This window comes from Ictalurus punctatus, chromosome 25 (assembly GCF_001660625.3).
Source record: "Ictalurus punctatus breed USDA103 chromosome 25, Coco_2.0, whole genome shotgun sequence".
Taxonomy (NCBI): domain Eukaryota; kingdom Metazoa; phylum Chordata; class Actinopteri; order Siluriformes; family Ictaluridae; genus Ictalurus; species Ictalurus punctatus.
Genome location: NC_030440.2, coordinates 1,747,590 through 1,761,824, shown reverse-complemented (window position 1 = coordinate 1,761,824; position 14,235 = coordinate 1,747,590).

The window sequence follows — 14,235 nt, the reverse complement described above, 5'->3', positions numbered from 1 at the left end:
CTGGTGAGCTAAAATAGCTTGCATAAATTGGCTTGCTCTTTTAGCTAGCTAGCTAAGTTAGCTAATGATCATTTGGTAACTTTGGTACATTGAGCTGCTAATTTACATCGGGTTGTATTGGAAAGAAGTGCCTGTGGTGTTTATAGAGCGGGGGGAGGAAGAGGTACGCTTGGCTCTGCAAAGTGGAGGAAATTGAGAAACATCAAGTTGGAGGATAAAGGACTAGGGTCTGATTCGTCCTGGTCGGAGCATGTGGTGCCACAAGCTGGCAGGCAAGCGACTAATGAGATTTTGATTTAAGAACTGCTCTCAGATCAGCCATGCCTACCACAGGTCCGGACTTTGGTGTGGTTACTCGAGCAGACATGTTAATGATGCCTGCGGATGAGTCTGCCAGGCACTTTCAGTAATGCTGCAGTTTGCACACTGCTTGGTCCACTAATAACCTCAGCATGGATCAGCTTTGAGCTTGCACGCCTGCAGATGTCTGCGACTGCCACGTGAATCGCTCTTTGAGCAGTATGTCAGAATAAATAGCAATCATCCCAGGATCATCACACACAGCATTCAGTCTAAATGGAAATATGCCTCCACAGAAGAAACTTTTATTTTTTGCGGGTCAGCCCCGTTTTCTTCTTGCTTTCTGAAATGCGCTTTATTTCCGCACAGCGCAGCAGTGGGTCTTAAGCAGCAGCATCGAGTATTTTACTAGTGATATTAGAGATGTCAGCTCCATGGACTTCCTCTCACGCTCGTCATAGAAAGAACACAGGTCATCTAGCACTTCATCACGCCTGGAGTGCAGAGTGAGAGAAATCTTCAGAAGAAAAAAACACATAAAGAGGGGGAAATGAGCTGAGGTCAGACAGGACCGAACTCCTGCTTCCTGCATCCCCCAACGTTCTCAGTCTGTAGGATCAGCTTGCTGAAGCCTGACCCTCTCCCCTGAGAGACGCTGGGGTCGACAGGGTTATCCTGGCCATCACAGACAGGCCTTCACAAACGGTGCAGTGTGAGCACCGTGACCCAGGGGAACTGATTCTCTAAACATAGCCTGCAATAGCACAAGCAGCTCTGTGTGACACAACTGCTCAAATTATTTCCAGCCATTCCGTGCAGACCTCGTTCAGAAATGAATGTGATTAATGTGGTCGGCTGAGGTTTGTTGTGATCCAGTTAAGCACAACACTGCCAGCCGGGATCGGTGCGGATGACCAAATTCACACGTTCCGGCTCTACTCTATGAGAAAAGACTCTCGCAGGACATTTGCTCGTAATATTATCAATGCACCATGCAAACCATTTCCTCTGAATGTATTAGATTGTATTTTTGGGGACTGCAGACTGTTTGGATGTTTTTATAAGAGTTTAATAGTCTGAGTTATCACTATGCATGGCTGCTAACTTGATTATTTATCGTATACTCTGAGTTTCGCCTTCTAATGTAACACTCCCTGGGTTTTGCTGTCACATTTAGCTCAGTGTTTTATATTTTAATGCCCCTGGCAACGTTCTTCTTCTTGGCTCAGTTTAAATCCCACTACATTTTTACATAACTGACTTTTGAGTGTTGTTAGTGAAGTATTCCAAACATGAACAAGGCAGCTTGGTAAATCTTTTCGGCCATTTATTTATTTATTTATTTATTTTAAATATCACAGCATGCGTATGAATATGGATGATTTGTAAATTAGAAACTTCATATATTGCCACACACCATAAATACCTCATAGGGTACATACATAAAAGTACAGAGCTAGTTGGTTCTGATGTGAATTCACTCACAAGTAGAAATGAGTAGATTCCCAGTATCTTGATTTGCATTGTCACGATCCATCCATCCATTTTCCATACCGCTTATCCTGCACAGGGTTGCGGGGAGTCTGGAGCCTATTTGAGGGAACTCGGGGCACGAGGTTTGGGACACTCTGGACGGGGTTCCAACTCTTCACAGGGCACAATCGCATACACATTCACATTCACAATTTGGAAATGGCAATCAACCTACAATGCATGTGTTTGGACTGGGGGAGGAAACGGGAGTACCCGGAGGAAACCCCCGAAGCACCGAGAGAACGTGCAAGCTCCACACACATGGCGGAGGCGGGATCCGGACCCCCAACCCCCGGAGGTGCGAGGTGCTAACCATGTAAGCCACCATGCCCCCTACTGTCATTCTCAGTAATCTATATAACGGTTGCCAAAACCATCAAAATATACTACAACCACAATGAATTTCATCACTAACATTAATTACCTAGCCAGCTAGTTTAACTTACACGTTCTATCGTGCCGTCACAGCGTAATGGAAACCATGCTGTTTGTGCTGCAGCTTTAGCCATCTGCATTAAATACAGCTAAGTATTTTTGAATCTTTGAATGCTTCTATGCAGGATTATGAGGATGTACAGTGGTGCTTGTGAACCCTTTAGAATTTTCTATATTCCTGCATAAATATGACATCAGATTTTCACACACGTCCTATGAGTAGCTAAATAAGAGAACCCAATTGTTTACATGAGACAAAAATAGCATATTTATTTATTGAGGGAAATGATCCGATATTACATATCTGTGAGGGGTAAAAGTATGTGAACCTTTGCTGTCAGTATCTGGTGAGACTTGTGTAGCAATAACTGCAACTAAACGTTTGGGGTAACTCTCGATCGGTCCTGCGCATCGGCTCGGAGGAATTTTAACCCGTTCCTCAGTACAGAACGGCTTCAACTCTGAGATGTTGGTGGGTTTCATCACATGACCTGCTCGCTTCAGGTCCTTCCACAACATTATTGGATTAAGGTCAGGACATTGACTCGGCCGTTCCAAAACATTAACTTTATTCTTCTTTGATCATTCTTTGGTAGAACGACTCGTGTGCTTAGGATCGTTGTCTTGCTGCACTTTCTCTCGAGATCCAGTTCATGGTCAGATGTCATGTCAGACATTTTCCTTTACAATTTGCTGATATACTTCAGCATTCATTATTTCATCAATGGTAAGTCATCCTGGCCCACATGCAGCAAAACAGCTACCACCACACACTACCGTCATCATACTGTATGTCACAGATAAATAAGGTTCTTATGCTGGAATGCCGTGTTGTCCTTTCTCCAAATATTTAAACCAAATATTCTATTTGCTGTCGTGTCCACATGATCTTTAGTAAACCGCGGAGGGGCAGCAATGTTCTTTTTGGCGAGCAGTGGCATTCTCCTTTCTGGCGTTCTCCCGATGGTGGACTCGTGAACATTATCATTAACAGAGGCTTTTAGTTGCTTCGAAGTCACCCAGGGTTCCTTTGTTTCCTCGCGGACTACACCACGTCTTGTTCTTTGATGGTCTCCACTCCTGAGGAGGGTAACAATGGTCTTGAATTTCCGCCATCTGTACGCAATCTGTCCGACTGTAGATCGGTGGAGTCCAAACTCATTCGAGCGCTCACTCACACCGGATTATCGTCCCATTGATTGAAAACACCTGACTCTAATTTCACCTTCAAATCGAACTGCTAATCCTAGAGGTTCACGTACTTTTGCGTCTCGCAGAGATGTAACATTGGATCATTTTCCTCCGTAAATAAATAAATAAATGACCAAGTATAATATTTTTGTCTCGGTTGTTTGATCGGGGTTTCTTTGTCTACATTTAGGACTCGTGTGAAAATCTGATGAGGTTCTAGGTCGTATTTATGAAGATATATAGAAACAAAGGGTTCGCAAACCTTCAAGCACCAGTGTAAGATAGATAGCCATCTTTCTGAGTAGATACTGGTTTAGTTTTTTCTCCTTTCCATGTGTTGTTTTTTTTTTTTTTTTTTTTTAAATAGACTGCATCTGTTAACCAGTGGACTTTGTGCACATGCTGTTAGTAGGTGGGACTGTCCACCAAGAGAGTTAAAACCCACCCATATATGACTAAGAGAGGAGTCATTTGCACCTCCTGCCATAGCTTCCACTGCTGACTAATGTATTTAACTCCTGCTACAGAAGTCCCTACTCCGTCGTGAGAGCAGGGTAGTGTGGAGGCCCTCAAAGTAAATGGTACACATAACTTTGCCTGGCAGAGACTGGGCTTAGAGAATGCTCGGCCTAGCGCTCCACCCCATTCTTACTTCATCCAAGAGCAGCTAATGAAAGGGTATGAAAGAGCTCTGTCAGCCCTACTCTGCCCACACAGGCTGGAGGCTACCAGCTGACAAATGCTCCTGTTTACTGTCTCTGAGATTCTGTCGCTCATTTCCTGATCTACAGAACGTCTTGTAATTGTCAGTGGTTAAGGAGAGCCTTCTATTGCTTAGAAGCTCTGCTGCTTTCAGAAAATGACTTGACGTCACTGATGATTGTTGCAAGGTTCTTGCAATGCGATTTCACTGTGATTAGATTCACATCATTACCAGTGAGGACTGTAGTTCACATTTTAGCATACGTGCAGCTCAGCATGCTTTGAAGTAAAAAATATATATATATAGTTAAAGGGAAACATACAATATAAAAAATATATTTAAAAGTGATGCTACACATACTGTAACGTTCCAATCCATTAAGAATCGCCACTTTTTCTGCTTTAAATTATGCTTATTTATTCTGCTCAGTTTGCCTTTTTGTCAATAAAAACAGACGATTAAAAATCACTATGGTACACTGGCATCTTTTTTTTTAGGCTGTTATAGATGCTTGCAATAATTGCGCTGCATTCATGTGAGAGACGCCATGTGAAATGAAGCATTTATTTGCACGGTCAACTAGGAGAGTTGGAATGGCGTGTGTATTGTCAACTGCAGAACTGATTACATTATACACTGGCCTTTATTTGTTGTGGCCTTTCTTACCCTCTCTGCCTTTTCTAACAGAGAGTGAATGACTAGCATGGCCTACTGTGGCGGGCATGTGTCTCTGTGTCAAAATGAAGACACGGAATGAAAATTGTTATGACAAATATATCCCGGGTTCAGCCACTTCTACTCCCAAAGGTCCACACGACATGATTTCCCAGGTTGACCAATATCTTCTACAACCCCAATTCCAAAAAAGTTGGGACAGTACGGAAAATGCAAAACAACAACAACAAAAAAAAAAGCGTCATTTGAAAATTCGTTTCACTCTGTACTATATTGAAAACACATTATTTGATGGTTTACTTTGTGAATTTCATTTATATTTGAAAATATACACTCATTTCAAATCATGCAAAGTTGGGACAGTCGACTGTTTACCACTGTGTAACATCAGCTTTTCTTTTAATAGCACTTATTAAGCGTTTGGGCGCTGAGTGAAGACACCAGGTGGTTAAGTTTAGCGAGTGGAATTTTCCCCCGTTCATCCATTAGGCATTTATTCAGCTGTGCGATGATACGGGGACTTTGTTGCGTTATTTTGCGCTTCATAATGCACCACACATTCTCAATGAGAGACAGGTCAGGACTGCAGCAGGCCATGCTAGCACCCGCACTCTCTGCTTACGCAACCATGCGCTTGTAGTCCAGGCCGAATGTGGTTTGGCGTTGTCCTGCTCTGGATGGCAGCGTATGTTGCTCCAAAATGTGTGCATAGCTTTCTGCATTAATGCTGCCCTCACAGATGTGCAAGTTACCCATACCATGGGCACTGACACGCCCCCATACCATGGGCACTGACACGCCCCCATACCATGGGCAGTGACACGCCCACATGCCATGACAGACGCTGGCATTTGGACCTGACGCTGATAACAGCTTGGACGGTCCTTTTCCTCTTTGGCCCGGAGAACACGACGGCTGTTTTGTACAAAAACTATTTGAAACGTCGACTCGTCAGACCACAAAACACGATTCCACTGTGCTACTGTCCATCTCAGATGAGCCCGAGTCCAGAGAAGTGGGCGGAGCTTCTGGACAGTGTTGATGTTTGGCTTCTGCTTTGCGTAGTAAAGCCTTAACCTGCATCTGTGGATGCAGCGGTGAATGGTGTCGACTGAAAAGGTTTACCAAAGTATTCCCGAGCCAGTGTCAGGACCTCCATTACAGACTCATGACGGTTCTTAAGACAGTGACGTCTGAGGGATCGGAGATCACGCGCATTCAGAAGTGATCTACGGCCTCGCCCTTTACGCACCGAGATTTAACCAGGTTCCTCGAATTTTACAATTATATTGTGCGCTGTAGGAGGTGAAATGTCCAAAATCCTACCGATTTGTGTTTGTAGAATGTTGTTCTCCAAGTGTTGGATTATTCTCTGACGCATCTGTTGGCAGATCGCCGAGCCTCGACCCGTCCTCGCTCTTGAAGGACTCGGCCTTTTTTTTTGGAGACTCCTTATACACACAATGATTAGACGATTGGCTCACCTGCTTCACATCACCTTCTTATTATTGGTCTTAAATTGCCCCGTCCCAACTTTTTTGGAACGTGTTGCACGCATCAATTTCAAAACAAACATTTACCTTAAAAAAAAACTATACAGCTGATTAGGTTAAACATCAAATACTTTGTTTTTATACGTGTTTTGTTGTTGAAATACAAGTCAAAGTACATTTATAAATGACTCCTCTTTGGTTTTATTCGCATTTTCCATACCGTCCCAACTTTTTCCAGAATCGAGGGTGTATATGTGATGTACATAATAGTACTAACCTGATATGAATCATACAGATACATATATAAACACTGTATATGCTACATATATATGCTACATGTGTATATTTTTTTTACATATATAATTTTTTATTATTTATTTATTTATTTATTTATATACATTTTCTCATGTGCGTGGAGGAGAGTTGATGAAACCCACGACCCAGAGAACCGGAGGATCAACATACGGAGTTTAAGAGAAAATGCAACGTTATCTTCACAGTTATCCAAACCAAATAGATGCTGCTGTCATACATCTTCAAGGTTAGCAAACAATACGTAGATTAGTATGTTTATTCATTTAATGGCTCTTTGACTTATCTCTGTGTACTAGAACATGTTACCAATCTACAGTTTATAGTTCGTGTCTCGTTTATTTAAGGTTGTTTACTCGTTTGAAGACCAGCGAAGAAGCTCGTGCAGTCTGAGAGTTTCTGTCACAGGAAATTTGGTGTACTTTATATAAATGATTCCTAATGCCTAAAAGCGGTCAGCATTAAAAAGCCTTTCGTTCAAAATTGAGGTCAGTCTGAGTAGGAAAAATCAATTCTCAGTCCGTCTTGCCTTAGTTGAAATGCCATGGCAGCAGCCATTGAGCAAATAAAAAACATGAAATGGTATTATGTTGTGAGCATTTTAAGCAGATTTTTAAATTGATATCTTTGTATGATATGTCACAGTATAGGAGGATAATTGAATAATGTAAAGGTTCCTAATCAAGCAACTCCCTTGGGTGTTTTTTTTTTTTTTAAAGCTATTTCAGGGATATTTATATCAATACAAAAGCCAAATAAGCATTAGCTCACTTTGAGCAGGCAGGTTTTCCTAAATTAAACAGTCGAGGTCACATGAATGCTCAGAATGTAAGAAGTTCAGGTTGGAAAAATGCCCAAGTGCCAGATGTCATTATATCATTAGTCACTTTCTTGCGCATTCCCAAATTCCATCATGCCATCATGTCATGCGTTGGCAATGCCAAGCCACATGGATTAGAGCTGTGCCATCGTCACCAGAGTGCAGACTGGCAAGAGAGGAGAGCATCCGGTATTCATCACTCCCTTCTGACCTAAAGTTTCATACACAGACAGATAGATGGATAGACAGACAGACAGATAGATAGATAGACAGACAGACAGACAGATGGATAGACAGACAGACAGACAGATGGACAGACAGACAGACAGACAGATGGATGGATAGATAGACGGACAGACAGACAGACAGACAGATAGATAGACAGACAGACAGACAGATAGATAGATAAATAGACAGACAGACCGATGGACAGACAGATGGATGGATGGATAGATAGATGGACAGACAGACAAATAGATAGATAGATAGATAGATAGACCAGACAGATAGATAGACAGACAGACAGACAGACAGACTGATGGACAGACAGGCAGATAGATAGATAGACAGACAGACAGACAGACAGACAGACGGATGGATGGATGGATAGATAGACGGACAGACAGACAAACAGATAGATAGATAGACAGACCGACAGATAGATAGACCAGGCAGGCAGACAGATGGACAGACAGATAGATATATAGATAAATAGATAGACAGATACATAGATAGATAGACAGACAGACAGATAGAAAGTTGGATAAACAGATAGATGGATAGATAGACGGACAGACAGACAAACAGAGAGATAGACAGACCGACAGATAGATAGATAGACAGACAGACAGACAGATAGATAGATAGATAGATAGATAGACAGACACACAGACGGATGGACGGGCGGGCGGACGGACAGATAGATAGATAGATAGATAGACGTACAGATGGACAAACAGATAGATGCGCACATTTGTATTCACAAACAGATGGTGGTTGTTAGACTCCTCATGACTTAAATCGTATAATATATATACCCCCACCCTGGGTGGGGATGGGGGGGTTCAGAATGTCTTACATGGCTATATGCACATTAAATCTATGTTGTATACTTGTTTACCAGAACCACTACAGGAAAATGTAAATAATTACTCCAATTAGTGGTGCTAAATAAACCCAAAAACTCAGTGATTTAAAAAAGTACTCTGCTTACAGTTAGGTCCAGTTAACCCATACTTAAGTGAATCTAAATTGTTGTCCCATGTGTCCTGTGCAAAGACGGCTTGTGTAGTTTATCTATGATTACATCCTCAGTGTGAGACAGACTTAGCACAGATCTAGCCAATTATTTTTTTCCTGAATGCATTTTATTCCTTACTACAGCTGAGCAGATAGATTTGATGGTGGGCTTGCTGGGGACATGAATAATGTATGCGCTTGGCTGGATCAGACCATGTTTCAGCTCCATTCTGTGTGATAATGAAAGAGACCCTTTGGGATCACCAGCCTCTGCCAGTCAGTGACTCATACAACAGCCGGCGGAAAGATAACCCGCCGCGCAGTGGTAGCTTTGTGATTTTTCTGAACAGTTTTATATTTTCTGGGCTCCATTAAATATTAATCAGAAGCAGTAACATTGCTGGTTGTGGTTTTTTCTTAGGCCCTTTTTTCTGTGAGGTCAGGAAAAAGGTTGCATTTGTGACTTGTCCTGGCATTCATTTATATTTTTCTCAACATTTGGCCACAGGGTACACATTCGGCTTTTATTTTATTTATTTCCCCCCCCCCCCCCCATTTTTATCCAGTGCTGCCTGTAGCCGGTAAGGTGTCTCATGTCGATGCACCAGCTAATTCCCCTTCTCATGCCCTGGAGCACTTCAATCACCAACACAGTAAAGCTGCACTCAGGAGATATGCTTCTGACAGCTCCTTTCTCTCACTCTGTCTCTCTCCTGCTCTCTCTCTGTGGTGCTCTACCACGGGCTGTAAAGTGCATGGACATCCAGGGAAACTCCACATCTCATCTTTCCAAAAGATTTTCCCTTCCAGGCTGACCTGCACCGCTGAATTCGTGCCAGTCGCGCACACAGAAATGGATTGACAAAGGACTTTATTTCACAAGTGAGCGGTTTATATTTGTTTCCTATTTCAAAGCTACTTCAGTACCCTAGTTCTGCGCACAGGATGTTTTAGCCTGTCATCCCACAGAGAATATATTAGTTCCTCCAAGGGCTTTATTTATTGTACTTTATATATAAATATAAAAGTAGTGCACAGACTTATCATGGAACTGATGCTCAGAGATTAAAGGCAGAGTATTGTTTCTAAATGCCTCCAGGTATGTGTGTCTCTTGGTGGTTTTCCAAAACCTTAAGTCCTTGGACTTTTTCCATATGACATCTTTACAATAGACTACTCCTGGTAATTAAACCGTAGGGGCAGCAGGAGCTGGGCTAAGGCTCAAATCTGCAGGTTTCCTACACCAGTAACCTACCCAAACCACCCTCACCCACTTTGCTCTTCACGCACCACTACAAGCACTAAAACCTCGAGATCCCACAACCTTCGATAGCTGTGAGAATCCTGCCGAGTCATACTCCACTAACTGTGTAAACAATCTCCTGAAATAGAAAGGTAGACTAATGGTGGAAGGAATCAGAGATTTGGCCATGGAAGGCCTAGAGTACATTTGAACTTTCAGGCTGTGCCCCTCTCACACGTATGAAAAACAATTCGTTTATGTCGTTAACATAATTAGCAAGGCCAGGTATTGTTAAATGATTGAATACTTTTAACCCCGTCCAGGGGTTTTAAATACTTTTAATTAATTAGCCTGATTGTCACAAATGCAAAAGCATTCAAATCACATACCATGCCCTAAAGTGTATGCCTAAATAGTCATTACTGCACTGGTGTAAAGCCATACTGTGCGATATCACATGGGATGCAGCTGAAGGATTTACGACTCTGAGGATTTAAACATCAGCTGCCATTGTTGTCATCTTTCTTAACAAAATATCGCATGTACTGCAGTGTTGCATTAGCCCAATAATAGGCTGTTGACATACTGTGACTTAAAATATGCCATACAATACTTACTATGTGTGGTGACTGAACATGGCTAGAGGAAACGTATTGTTGACTCCTCAGGAACACCGAAATAGCCACGTTTTAATAAGAACAATGTTAGCATTAAGATGTTTCCACTAACTGTTCTACAGACAAGCAGGGTCACAGGAAATGGAAAAGGCATAAATCCTACCATTACACCACCATTTCACTTAAGGGTTCAGGATTGTGTGAGGCGCAGCAGTGGAGATCAGATGTTTCCAATCTTCCACCCAATCATCTAAATTTAATATTCACCTTGAACAGGCTATTTTCACCCTTTAGCTATTTCTGGGTCACATTCTAAGATGAAGACAGATGGTTTTGGCCATTACAGTCAGGTTTAATATGGAGAGGAAAATGAGGGAAGGCAAAGTTCCAGTGGGAGTATGTCGTTTGAAGGTTTCCCTTCAAGACCCCACTGATTTTGCGAGGGTTTTAATGGCCAGTCGGTAAAACCCCCGCTATATTACATGGCAGACTGTTCAGGCAATTAAGATTGTCCCTTAGCAAACTTTATGTTCTGTGTATCTTTAAAATGGACGCTATTATTTTTAAATTATCTTGTTTCAAGCATTGGCACTTATATAGTACTTTTTTAAACTTAACAGTTCCAAAGTGCTTTACGTTGTATCTCATTCACCCGTTCGCACACACACCAATGGTAGCAGAGCTGCCATGCTAGGCGCTAACTTGCTATCAGGAGCAATTTGGGGTTCAGCGTCTTACCCAAGGACACTTCGGTACGTGGAGTCACGTGGGCCGGGAATCGAACCGCCGACCCTATGATTAGTTCACAACCCGCTCTACCACCTGAGTCACAGCCGCCTGTGAGGCACTGCTGCTCATATTTCCTGTCTGGCTGTGGATGTAATGGGAGCATTAGCTGTCTTTCAAAGATGTGACTGCACAGGATGTATTATGTCACTAATAAAACCGAAAGACAAAGTGCTGCACAATGAACCGTTATAAACTAGAGTCAAATGAACTCCTCTTAGGAATGGATCAGGCTTCAGCGTTATCAGATCCAGGTTCACGAATTCACTCTAGACGTAACTGTGCATGTCATTGTGAATGTACGGTTTAGCTCTTGTGAATCTGTCGCTCTTTGCTACCTTCCAGTTGTTTTTCACTCTCGTCTCAAACAATTCTCCCTCTGGCCTAAACAGGTTTTTTAAATCAGGCATCGCCACCAGTCTGAACTCTTTACAGCAGTTCTCGGAGTTGGCATCAAGCCCAAGTACATCTCCTGCCAACACTATTTCCTCTTGCCGAATTTGCCTCACAGCTCCCCACTCCACAAGGATAAGGAAATCACACAGACGTGATGAAAGATGCAAGCTGAACCCTCGCCAAATTAAAATTTTAAGCGAAACACCCTTGCAACCCTGTATATTTTATTCAGGATTTAGAGTAGCTCTCATGAATGGAAATACACATAAGGGTCTTGGAGGGTCTCCTAAGATCTCTTTCTTTGTTCCACGGCTTCATATTATCGACTAGCGTTGTAATCCGGAGTTATTACAATGATATTGAAATGCCGTTCTGTTTCCCACTTGTTGTCTCGTATTATTTATTATAAGCCAACGTGTCACGTTACTTTCGTTTAGCTTATATTCAACCTGCTTACCGGTTCGATTTTATTTTTATAACACTCACAATATTATATTACAATAGATACAGTTACAAAAAAAGAAGGAGCCAAGTCTCAACACCTCCCACCCTTTATTCTATCATGTTCCCTCCACCACTATAAATAAAACAGTGACTTGAGATGATATTTTTATATTTATGTAGAATTACAGGTCTGTATGCATGCCACCTCGGGCCAACTGGTTTAAGATCATTGACTTGCTAATGAGGGCAGCAGGCAGGGCAACTCAGAGGCCCAGGCTCAGTGCAGCAGATGGGAGGCAGCAGCAGGAGGAGCCCTGCTGAGTCTCAGGGATTCAGGCTTTTTTTTTTTGGGAACATGGAGGCGGAAAGGACAAGAGAAGGAGGAGAGCCTCATGCTTGAGTATGACCCCAGGGCCAGGGGCCCTGCAGGGCAGGTGCTGCTCAGAAGTCTAAAGGTTAAGGCTTTGAGGAGACGCAGCTTCACACAGGAGACGAGTGTAATATTGAGCTTTCGGATCAATAAGGGGCCATGTTGAGGAAAGAAAGGCTACTTCATGGCTTGTGGGATTCAGAAGCGCTGGAGGTTTATTGTGTAGTTAAAGATACAAGGACTGTGGACATTCTTACAATATAGCTGTCAAAGGAAGGAGAATGAGAACTTCAGGGTTTGTTCGTTTCACTGAGTTGGAATGAAAAGTTTTTAAAAAATGCTGTAGATATACATAAAATTATAGATAGATAGATTGATTGATTAATTGATTGATTGATTGATTATTTAAAAAAAACCCTTTTACGTAAAGTAAAGAGGTGCGCATTTCTGAAGTGCTGCATATTTTAAGTTATCCAACAAGCTACTTGGTCCCATACAGTCATGCCAACATCTCCCACATGTTCATTTTACGGCTCAATTTGAAAGAGTTTACTGCTTCCAATAAATTTGCTTTTTACAGCATTTTGTTTTGCACGTGTTCGCTCACCTCCGCGTTTTGTTCCCCCGTTCGAATTGATTGCATTTTTTCCCCTGCAGTTTCACGCCCTTGTAGATAACAATTATTGAATTCTGCCAGACAGAAAGAAGCAGTTAAAATATAAGCGTAAGCAATTACACCGTCCAAAAGCAGCCGTTTAGATGGACTGACACAATTTGAGTCCGTTTGAATAAGCGTTGTTTTTAAGTGACTCGTCGCGGTCGTCGTGTTCCGATGATCCTACCGTAGGAAATAAAATATCACTGTAAATTGTGTGCACAGCCAAATTACTGACAGGACACCAAAACATAAAATTCGTTTCCATCTCGCATGCACAGTGGAATCGCTGGCATTGCCCAGAGCTCCTCAGCTTCAGGGAAGCTCACATAGTGAAATTATGCATGGAGAAGCAGCGGGGGTGAGAGGTTAGACTAGAGATGAATGTTGAAGCTTTTAGTGGGGAGGATTCAGGACCTTCTGCAACTTCCTGCACCTTTTCACTGGCTTTTCTACTCCCTTCTGGATCCAACAGAGACCCCACTCACCCTCCTCTGCTCCCCTGATCCCAGATGTGGGCTGACCCCGAGCTACCTAGCTTAGGTTTGAAATACACAGAGCGATACACAGAGCGATGATGAATAAATGCATTCATGAGCTATGTATGTAACCCTTTTGGCTATTCCTCACCCTTTCTGCCCACTCCAATCCTAATGCCTTTGAAGAATACAATAACCAAGTATCTCATTATTTTCTGCCATATTGTGTGTGTGTGTGTTTTTAAAAATAAATAAATAAAACCGCCTGGAAATAATATTCTTTATTTTTCAATTTTCCATCCAATCAGACTAGAGTGCTGAAAGAAAAAATATGTTTTGTTTAATTGGCTCAGGCGGACTTTATTAGGTTAGAGCAGAGTGAGTGTTTTCCTGATATATTGGAAAGGGGCTTTGAGCTGGGTTGCCATGTCGTGTGTCCTCATAAGTCACATGAGAATCACTGCTGCCATTAAAAAAAAAAAACACACACAGGACACACCAGGAGTGAAACCTTGCAAAATGAGCATCATTTTTCTCTAAACAA